Raw genomic sequence first — 10,178 nt, 5'->3', positions numbered from 1 at the left:
GAGTCAAAAAAAAAGTTTACACCTAGAAAAATACTAATCATTTTAGAAATCATTTTATGAATAGTAAATTATTATACATCTTATGAAAGAGTGTTTGATCCCAAATCATTTAATATCATTTTCAGGTGGTTTGTTGTCACGCTTGTATGAACAGGATACGTTATCTAAGAGAGTGCAAAAACCGACTTGCGCCAAAGTGATGCCTATGTGATGTTTGAATGAAACAATTTGGATGATGTTATTATAATTAGATGCAAAGAACATCCCTTACAAAATTAGTCCTAGATGCTGGTTATAATTATCGGCTCGCATGGTGATGTAGACATAGAGTATATCCTAGAAAAAACGGAACAGAGAATTATCGATGTTTTATTATAACTTAATCACAATTATAATTGATAAATGACACATAGCCTATTTGTAAAGCTTAGAACCTCCCCTTTCATTTACTGCAACTCATACGATGCATAGTTTAAGCATGAGTGATTGAAAGCAATTTGAAGAAAGGAAACCAAAAAGTCATTTGGCGGACAATAGAAAGTTCATTTCCTTCTCCTTAATATGACACCTCAATCAGGAAAAATGAGCCAGAAATAACAAAGTTCCGTTTGTTTAAAGTAATGCTTGCATGCATGTCCATAATTCCATTAAACAAATTCGTTTTACACTTGCTGTCTGCCGTAGCAACAAACAAAATTGACAACAATTAACTCCGTTTCGTCAACGATCAGCCATAGACGAAATACTTCATGCATGGCTGATTGTCAACGAAACGGAATTAAGTCTTTTGTCGCACTGTACAGTAGGCTTACGGTTTAGTCCGGTAGAAAATGTTCAGACCCGGACAAGTTGTTAAGTACAAGTTTTTTTTTGTTGATTCGTGTTCTAGATCGATTTGGAGGTAAATTCAGCCTGGTTGCCATCTTGGCAACCTTGGGCAATTTTCTTTATTAGCCCTATTAGCATAATCATCAAATTCGCATATGTGCAATATGTCATTATGATGCTAATGTTAATCCGGAAAGCCTAAAATATGGCTAATACCACTTTTCAAGGGTGTTTTTACGACGAGGAATTCATTTATGACACCGGTTCTAATTTTTAAGTAATGCAATTGTCTTAAATAGCATAACTAGCATAATGAGGTAATTAGAATATGTACAATATATGGACTTCATTCTTTTGATCTAAATAGCCTGAAAATGGTGCAATGCAACATTGTAAATCACTTTTTGAAGACAACACATTAATTCATGAGAAGATATTCCATGAAGATGTAGAAAAATTAGCCTAGTTAACATAATTAGTAAATTTGCATATTAGCATTTATTGATATAGGTCTAGTTTTATCCAGAAAAAAATGGAATGACAATTTTAATGTGATTTTTTTTAATGACAACCCATATTTATCTCAGAGGTTAATCACGTTGAACGAAAAATAATTAGCCTAACTAGCATAATGAACCTAATTGGCATATTAATCAGGCAATTGCCTGATGAACTTGTGGATTTCTGTAGGTATATCCAAACTAGGTATTCATTTTTAATTTCTCACTGTAACGGTGATAAGAGCAGAATTAACAGTCATGACAGAGACCAGTCAGTTATTAAAGATAGAGAGAAAAGGTTTGGTACGACTGAAAGATGGTTATGGTGGCAAATATATTTAGAATGTTGTTCTTTTCTTCTTTGAGTTTAAGTATTGGGGACAGATTTAACCCTTTTCTTACGGGAACCTGGTGGTCCCTGTGTTCAGCCTATGTGACATATACAATTCAGTAGTCAACGGGTTAAGAGAGAAGCGATCATGAATAGTATGAACGATAAGAGGCAACTTTCTGCCCTCCCCTCAACATTTGACTATGAATGATAATAATAATAATAATAATAATAATAATAATTTTTAATTTTTATATAGCAATGTCTTAATAGAAATGTCTCTAAGCGCTTTACAAATATTATATACTTTTTCCCCGGTCATTGAAGAGCGAACAATCATTGACAGTCAGAATGATGGCATCTATGGACATGAAGAATGTCATAGTCTTTTTTGTTATCGTGTCGCTATACAAGTGCCGTCCAGTGCTCCAAACAGGCTCTGGCACGACATTTCTCTAGTCTGCAGGCACAGACCCTAATTTGACACACTTAATCAAAAAAATCATTGTGCCTTGAGAGAAGTCTAGCCCAGCTACCTACTGGTTGTGTGTCAGGAGCAGCTACAGTACATGGTCTATGGTAGTCTTATAGTGCAGACTCACTTCTACGACTGACCAGGGTTTGTGCTTGCAGACTAACATTTCACGGCCTCTGTCATGACTGTTTTTTCTGCTCTCATCACTGTTACAGTGGGAAATAACAAATGAATACCTATGTTTTCTGTCTTGTCAGACACAAACTCACTAGTCCATTAGCAATTGCCTGATTAATATGCTAATTAGGTTAATTATGCTATTGAGGCTAATCATTTTTCGTTCAACGTGATTAACCTCTGAGATGATTATTGGTTGTCATAACAAAATTGACATTAAAATTGTCATTCCAATTTTTTCTGGATAAAACTAGGCCTATATCAATAAATGCAAATTATACAAATTTACTAATTATGTTAACTAGGCTAATTGTACTGTATCTACATCGAATATCTTCTCATGAATTAATGTGTTGTCTTTAAAAAGTGACTTTCGATGTTGCATTGCCCCCCTTTTCACGTTCATGAGAATGAAGTCCATATATTGTACATATTCTAATTAGCTCATTATGCTAAGTATGCTATTTAAGACAATAATGCATTACTTAACAGATTAGAACGGGTGTCATAAATGAATTCCTCGTCCTAAAAAACCCTTGAAAAGTGGTAATATCCATGTTTTAGGCTTCCCGGATTACGATTAGCAACGTATTACATATTGCACATATTGCAAATATGCTAATTCGATGATTATGCTAATTAGGCTCACAGAGAAAATTGCCCAAGGTTGCCAAGATGGCAACCAAGCTGAATTTACCTTCAAATCCATCTAGTACACGAATCAACAAAAAAACCTTATACTTATCAACTTTTCCAGGTCATGTACGTAGTATATGGTACCGTCTACTGGACTAGTTGCACCATGTGAGAGAAGGGGAGGATTGGAGATTCCTGAAAAGGACTGTCGGTAATCTTTCTTTCTTGAGTGTGTGTGTATAGTCGGACTCGTATAGCACCCCACGTCCGCAACCCGGTGACTCAAACCCACACGAACACGTATAGCACCCATACATTCGCAACCCGGATAGTTGACTTCTTGTTCCAGACAGCAAATGCCTTCAAAGTGCATGGTTATTGCTTTTATTATTATTCATGACATTTCTAGTGCCCTTTTAGAACCTAAAATTGCTTTGAAGTTGATTTTTGACCCCAAATTATGTGAAATTTAGCCAGTACGATCATACCAATTCAGCTCCACTTTTTCAATAAAAATAAGACTAACGTTAATTAATTAATTAATTAGTTAATAACAAAACATGGGCCGGCTTGTTTCGTATTATAACCAACACTAAGAAGCCAACAAAAAGCTAACATCGGCATTGGCTGGAGTAAAATGTTTAAAGCACTATTTCGTTTTTTTCAAAGGTTGGTTCAAATTATCTGATTTTTGTGGTGGTACATAAATATTAGAAATGGTTATATTTACCGTCTCTAAACCGATTTTGATCAAACAAAGATGATTTTGTCATTAAAATGGTATGTTCTTTCAAATTTGACACTCGGCTTTTCATTATTTCACAACAAAATTATTTTGTGTAGCGCTCTCTGCAACAGAACACAATTAGCCCTTTAAGCCCACGCCCGCCAGCTATTCCCAATTCCTGCCGACGGATAGTCATAATGTTCGAAACGTCGAGCCACTCCTACTACCCGCAGGCGCGGATCAAGGTAGCCTCTTGTTGATAGCCCTCGCGTTGTTGGAATCCGTAAATTTTGGCGAGCGAAGCGAGCCAGAGAAACCGTATCGCTTCGGTTTCTCTGGCTCGCTTCGCTCGCCAGAATTTACGGACTCCAACAACCCGACCCTGCTGGAAAGAACACACTCGTTCACTCTCATTCACAGTGTGCTCCACAATATTAAATTGGGCGCGTTTTCACATTGTGGTTCACAGTGTGGATAACCGGAAAAGGAAAGAACACACTCATTCACACTCATTCACAGTGTGAATCACACTGTGTTTCACGCTGTGTTCACATCGTGAACTGTGATTTCACACTGTGATTCACATTGTGAATGAGTGTGAATGAGTGTGTTCTTTCCAGCAGGGGAGGGCCATCGACAAGACGCTAGGATCAAGGGGCGAGCGGGCCTTGCCCCCACCCCCCCCCCCTCCCGCAAAGAGAGAGAGAGAGAGAGGGGGAAAATAAGGGAAAGAAGAGAGAAAGGAAGAGAAAGAAGAGGAAGAAGGAAAGAAAATTTGGGAGAAGGAGATCTGGGGGCCGAAAGGACCTTGCCTCCCAGGCTGTTGTCTCCTCCCCCACCCCACCCCTTGTTAGTGGGAGGCCCGATAGCCAGTCGGTAGAGCAGTGGTCTCGTAATCCGGTGACCCGGGTTCGAAACCAAGTCTATGCGCTAGTGTCCTATGGTAAGGCATTAATACTCATTTCAAGGTCCCTCGGAGATGCCCTAAAGCCGTCGGCCGTCTGGTTGCTTACTGACTTATGCTTTCTTAGAAGTCAGGTATACATAACCACAACGACCACTTCTATTTATCATCAAAGAAAATGAGAGAAGGAAGGAAAGGGAAAGAAATAGAAAAGAGGAGATAAAGGGAAGGAAAAAAGAGGAAGAAGTAATAAAAGAAGGGGGATATCAGTTGCAATTTTCCCGCAAACAAGTTGTGGATCGGGGAGAGGGGGGCAAGAGGCCCTTGCCTCCCCCGCCCCGCCAAAAAAAAAAAAACAAGAAAGGGAAAGAGGACAGCTAAAAGGGAACAAAATTATTATTGTTTATTCTTTATGCTGATTACAATATCTTCGTGACGCAAGAATGATTTCTATCTGTTGCCAAAATATAACTACATGATTTACATATAAATGTACAGAAAGTGCAACGTCTTATTTGTAAAATAAGACCGATTTCATGAGAAATAAACAATTTTAAGGGCAAAAACTGCCGATCGGAAAGACCGTCTGCACAGCTCATTTTTTAGGCAAGACGCGTAAGTTCGTGCATACGTACTCATGGTTTGGCACCGGCTGCGGACTGACTGAATCAATCTGGATACAAAGAAAAGATTAGTCCTTCAGTGAATAGGGACTCTGCTTATTCATTGTCACCTATTCACTGCCTCCAATGATCTCAGCAGACAGCAAGAAACTGTTCGAATAATTAATCGGCTTGAGAAAGCCTATAGGAGTGGACTAAAGCTCGCCGACTAAATTGTAAGGTTCGTAGAAGCTAAACTACATGTGGCACGCAGTAATAGGACTGTTCAACTTCATACTGCAGAGTTACATTTTCTTATAAAAGTTTTGAGATACAGAAAAGTGACAAACGTCATTGTGACATCTGCAGCCGGGATGTGACCGACAGTAGTTGCATACATTTTGAAACACTAAACGATGAGCCGAAATTTGGAATTTCGTCAAAATATATTTCGGTGCGGATCCCGGAAGAACAATTATGGTTGATCAGAGGTACTACTATACGCAAGGAGGTATTTTTTGTAGTGGTAATATAATTCATCCTATCAACAATTCTCGCTACCCCAAATAGCGATTCTGCCGAGATCCGGGGAAAATCCTGAAAACGCGCATTGCATTATGGGATAGCTTTTCGACATTACAGCTTCCTGTGCAGGCGCTATATTACTAGGCGCGATAGCGCAAACGTAAAACGCCGTCGCCACACAACGTGTATGCACCGAATATGTCGTCTGCTCGGTCTTTTTTTTTTTTCGCAAATATTTCAACGTTTATTTGAACATTTCATTCGTTGTTTTTTTGCGTCTTTTGACATCAGTGACGATGGTTTTCTTTTGTGAGGCTGCACAGTGCTGGGCTCATGATTCCAAGCGTAAGAACCCTGAAAAATGGGGGTGGATGAAGGCCGTGACTTGGGTGAAATTTCCCAGTTCGTGATCACAACCCTCTCTTTCACGGTAGAGTTTAACGGCCTTTTGTGCTAAAGTCACTAATTCTGCCCGAAGCTTTCCATTGCATGGTATTCCTCTGTCCGTTAAGATTTTTTTTAAGTTCCGAAACTGTTTTTTTATCCATTTTGTGGTCGACGAGAAATACATGAACTGAGTGTTGTCTCTACACTGTTTACTGTATCGTCTGCTCGTGATTGTGACGCTGGTCGCTACATGCACAATTTTAAGACAATTTTTTTTTTTTACTTTTAGATTAACAGAAAAAAAACATGAATAAAAATTAAATCTTTCCTGTAAACTATTTTTTGCTTTTTATTGTATATTCAAATTGAATAAAAACAAACTAAATTTAATGCATATATTATAATCTGTACAAATTACACTGATTGGCATCGATTTTAGCGTGCGTGAAAACTCTGCACAGCGAACACAGGCGCTAGCGCCAGCAGGATGGGACTCTATACCGGAAGTTGTAGTGACGACCCGAGAGAATGAAAATTACCTCGTCTCGCGAATTTCGAGATTTTCGTACCTATTTAGGGTAGCGAGAATTTTGGTTGTTATGAGAAGGGTTTCTGGTCTGTATACAAGTGAATTTTGGAAAGAAGCACTCTACCGCCCAAAGCCATGGATGCCTGGGGAAACTCTTATGGTGAGAATTTTTAATCTGTATTCACTTTTTTTGCTCAAATCTTGCCGTTAATTTATAATAGTTGTGTGGCCATTCTAACCAGCAAACTGACTTTAGTCCCATGAACTCATTTTGTTGCAATCGCTACACTACGTCTTGCCTGCCCTCACTGCATACTCGACTGACTCTATAGTCACATTAGCTTGAGCTAGCTTTTGTTATTGAAATCATCATGTCCTCACCTCACAATAGGGACTTTTAGATTTGCACGTCGACAGCTTTGACTGCAACGTGTGCATGTAATAGTCCCTATTGAAGGAGTAATGAGAGCTCTCATAACTCCGAGGGGCTTACATCGAAAGGGTGCGGTGCGGTGCGGCGCGGTGTGGTGAGTTCAACGCAACCATTCGATAAAAGCCCCCCCCCCCCGCTTTTCTCGAAAGGGTGCGTTGAGAACGGAGTACCGTCTTAGCACACCCTTTCGAGAAAAGAGGGTGCGTCGACTAGTCTTTTACATCAGTCGTCGTTTTATGGAAATAAATGGAAATAATCATGATTGGAACTATTTTTTGCGTAGCCTTGCAGATCAGGCGTTTATAAGAATTAAATCAGTTAATAAAAAAAAATGAAATAATTAACTTAGATATTTAAAAAATGTCAAATATAAGTGTTTAGCTAGTCTTACATATCAGTCGTTTATTTTTTGAAATAAAAAATAATATCCATTCCTTTTTTTGTTTGGAATTCAGTTTTTAAATGTTAACTAGTCTTGCATAACTGTCGTTAAATTACAAATACAAATTAATTGCCATTTTACCTAATCAGACACACGTTTATGTATTCGTTAAGTCTTGCTGAAAAAATGTAGGGGAGCACATGCTTTTTCATGTTTTTTTTTTTTTTTTTTACATTTTGCCAAAACAAATTGAAATTATCTTTTATTGTCTATACAAATGTATTCACCGGCATATATGCCATCTATAATGATTGTTATCACATCCACACAAATTTAGATTTAAGGAAAGTCACATTCTTTCACATAATATGCCCTTCTTTAGTTCAAATTAATGTGTCACCTTCATAATCAGTTATTATCCAATTAAGACAGCAACAAGACATATTCAATCAACATTTACTCACACAACTTTCACCCGGTTCAACTTTTCTAAAACTTCGTTATTGATGCTAATTAAAAAGTTAAAATATAATTTTAAAAAGTTTGATATAAAAGTCAACATATTTATTACTTTTCAATAAACATTACACTAGCAAACAATAATAGTAACAATTAAGGTATTATGGTGAATTCAACAGAGATGGTTCCTTGCATGGGTCTATGACACTCGGTGTGCTGATCCTATAAAAGCTCCCCCCCCCCCCCCCCTCTGTCTCTCAGACGCGGGTCCAGGGGGACTTTTTAGCAAATTATACTTTTTCATGCGTTTTTTGGAAAATTTGCAGTCAGGCAAGAAATATGCCTTTTTGTGTTGCCTACATGTCAGGGCCCGCAAAACGGCGGGATCGGAAGCCTCGAGCCTCCCCCCCCCCCAATTTATTTTGAAAAAGTATATTAAAGAGAAATAGGAAGAAAGAGAGCAAGAAAGAAAGAATAGTTAACTGCCAGTGTCACAAAATAATGAGGTATCAAAATATGCTCATCTGACCGTGATTAAATGCCTATAACCCCTAAGCTTCCGGGGCTCTGCCCCCTGGACCCCGCCTAGGGCCCTAAGGGCGGACCCCTGGATGCTAATCTGACGGTTATTTAATGCCCAAAACCCCTGAGCTACTGTCCTGCCATTGTCACAAAATAAGTAAAGTATAAAAGTATGTTCATCTGACCATAATCAAATGCCTAAAACCCCCCTCGGTGGGGGCGGTTCCCCCAGAACGCCGGCCAAAAAACAAAAAAGAGAGGAGAAAAAGGAAGAGGACGTGGGAAAAAAAAAGCAGACAAGGATTAAGAGTCTAGAACGGTACCTCGAATTGTCTTCTGCGCGGGAGGAGGGAGGGTGGGGGAGAGAAATGAATTTAATCAAGGATTAGGTGTCGAGAACGGTACAATCAGTGGCGTACGCAGAATTTTTCAAGGGGGGAGGGGGGTTTAAAATCGTCCCAAAATTTCGCAACGACTCAGCCAGCCGCTGAATAAGCGGGGGGGGGGGGGGTAAGGTCACCTTTTTTTAGGTCAGCCATTGGCATAATTTTTTATTTTTTTAAAATAAATAATAAAAAAATAAAAAATAAAATAAAAAATCTAAAGGGGGGGGGGGGGGGGGGATAAGAGGACACTTTTTTTTAGGTCAGCCATTTCGCGAGCCCTGACATGTAGGCAACTCAAAAAAGCATATTTTTTGCGTGACTGCTAATTTTCCAACAAACGCATAAAAAGGTATAATTTACTAAAAAGCGAGGAAAAATCTCCGAAATGTCATTTCAGCATTATTTGTAAATCACCGTTATGGAAATAAAGAGAACCACGTTTGAATGTTATTTATACCAAGTCCCCCCCCTCCCCTATCAGTACGCCGGTGCCACTCCCCCCCCCCCCCCGATCTACACTTTGTTTGCGGGAAAAATCGCAACTGAGCACCTTTACCTTTCTTCTTTCTCTGTTTTTTTCTTTCCCTTTGTCTCCTCTTTCCCTTCCCTTCCTTCTCTCTCTCTTTTAGGTTTGCTGGGGGTGGGGGAGGCAAGGGCCTTTCGGCCCTCACCCCGATCCATACGTTGTTGGCGGGATTAACTGATCTCCCCTTCTTTTCACCCTTTTCTTTTCTTCATCATTTTTGTTCCCTTTTCGCTCTCCTCTTTCCTTTTTCCTTCCTCCTCTATTTTTTTTTAGCGGGGGCGGGGGGGGGGGGGGAAGCAAGGGCCTTCTCTCCCCCAACCCACAACTTGTTGGCGGGGAAATTGCAACTGATATCCCCCTTCTTTTCTTTTCTTCTTCCTCTATTTTCTTTCCCTTTATCTGCTCTTTTCCTTTTTTCTTTCCCTTTCCTTCCTTCTCTCTTATTTTTTTTTTATGGGGGAGGGGTGGGGGCGGGGAGGCAATAGCCTGCGACGTAAGACCCTTTCGCCCCTGTTTTCCTTCTTCCCCCTTTTCTTTTCTTCTTTCTTTCCCTTTCCCTCTTTTTTCCCTTTTCCTTCTTTTCCTTCTCTCTCTCTCTTTTTGCGGGGGGGGGGGGCAAGGCCTGCTCGACCTCCCCCCTTGGATGTATGGTTGAAATTTTTCTTGAGGGAAAATGAAAATTTTAGATTTTTTTAGTACTGAGCAAATGGAAGTTGAGCTCGCATGATACGTCATAGGGTTGCCAATTTGTGTTTGATTGATCACAACTTCCAAAATCCTAACTTCCTTATTTTTAATCGGAATTTGCTCAAACTTTCACTGACTTGTTTCTCTCATTTTTCTACTCCT

The sequence above is a fragment of the Strongylocentrotus purpuratus genome, unplaced genomic scaffold (genome assembly GCF_000002235.5).
Source record: "Strongylocentrotus purpuratus isolate Spur 01 unplaced genomic scaffold, Spur_5.0 spur5_scaffold_13, whole genome shotgun sequence".
NCBI classification, from domain to species: Eukaryota; Metazoa; Echinodermata; class Echinoidea; order Camarodonta; family Strongylocentrotidae; genus Strongylocentrotus; species Strongylocentrotus purpuratus.
This window is presented reverse-complemented; position numbering follows the sequence as displayed.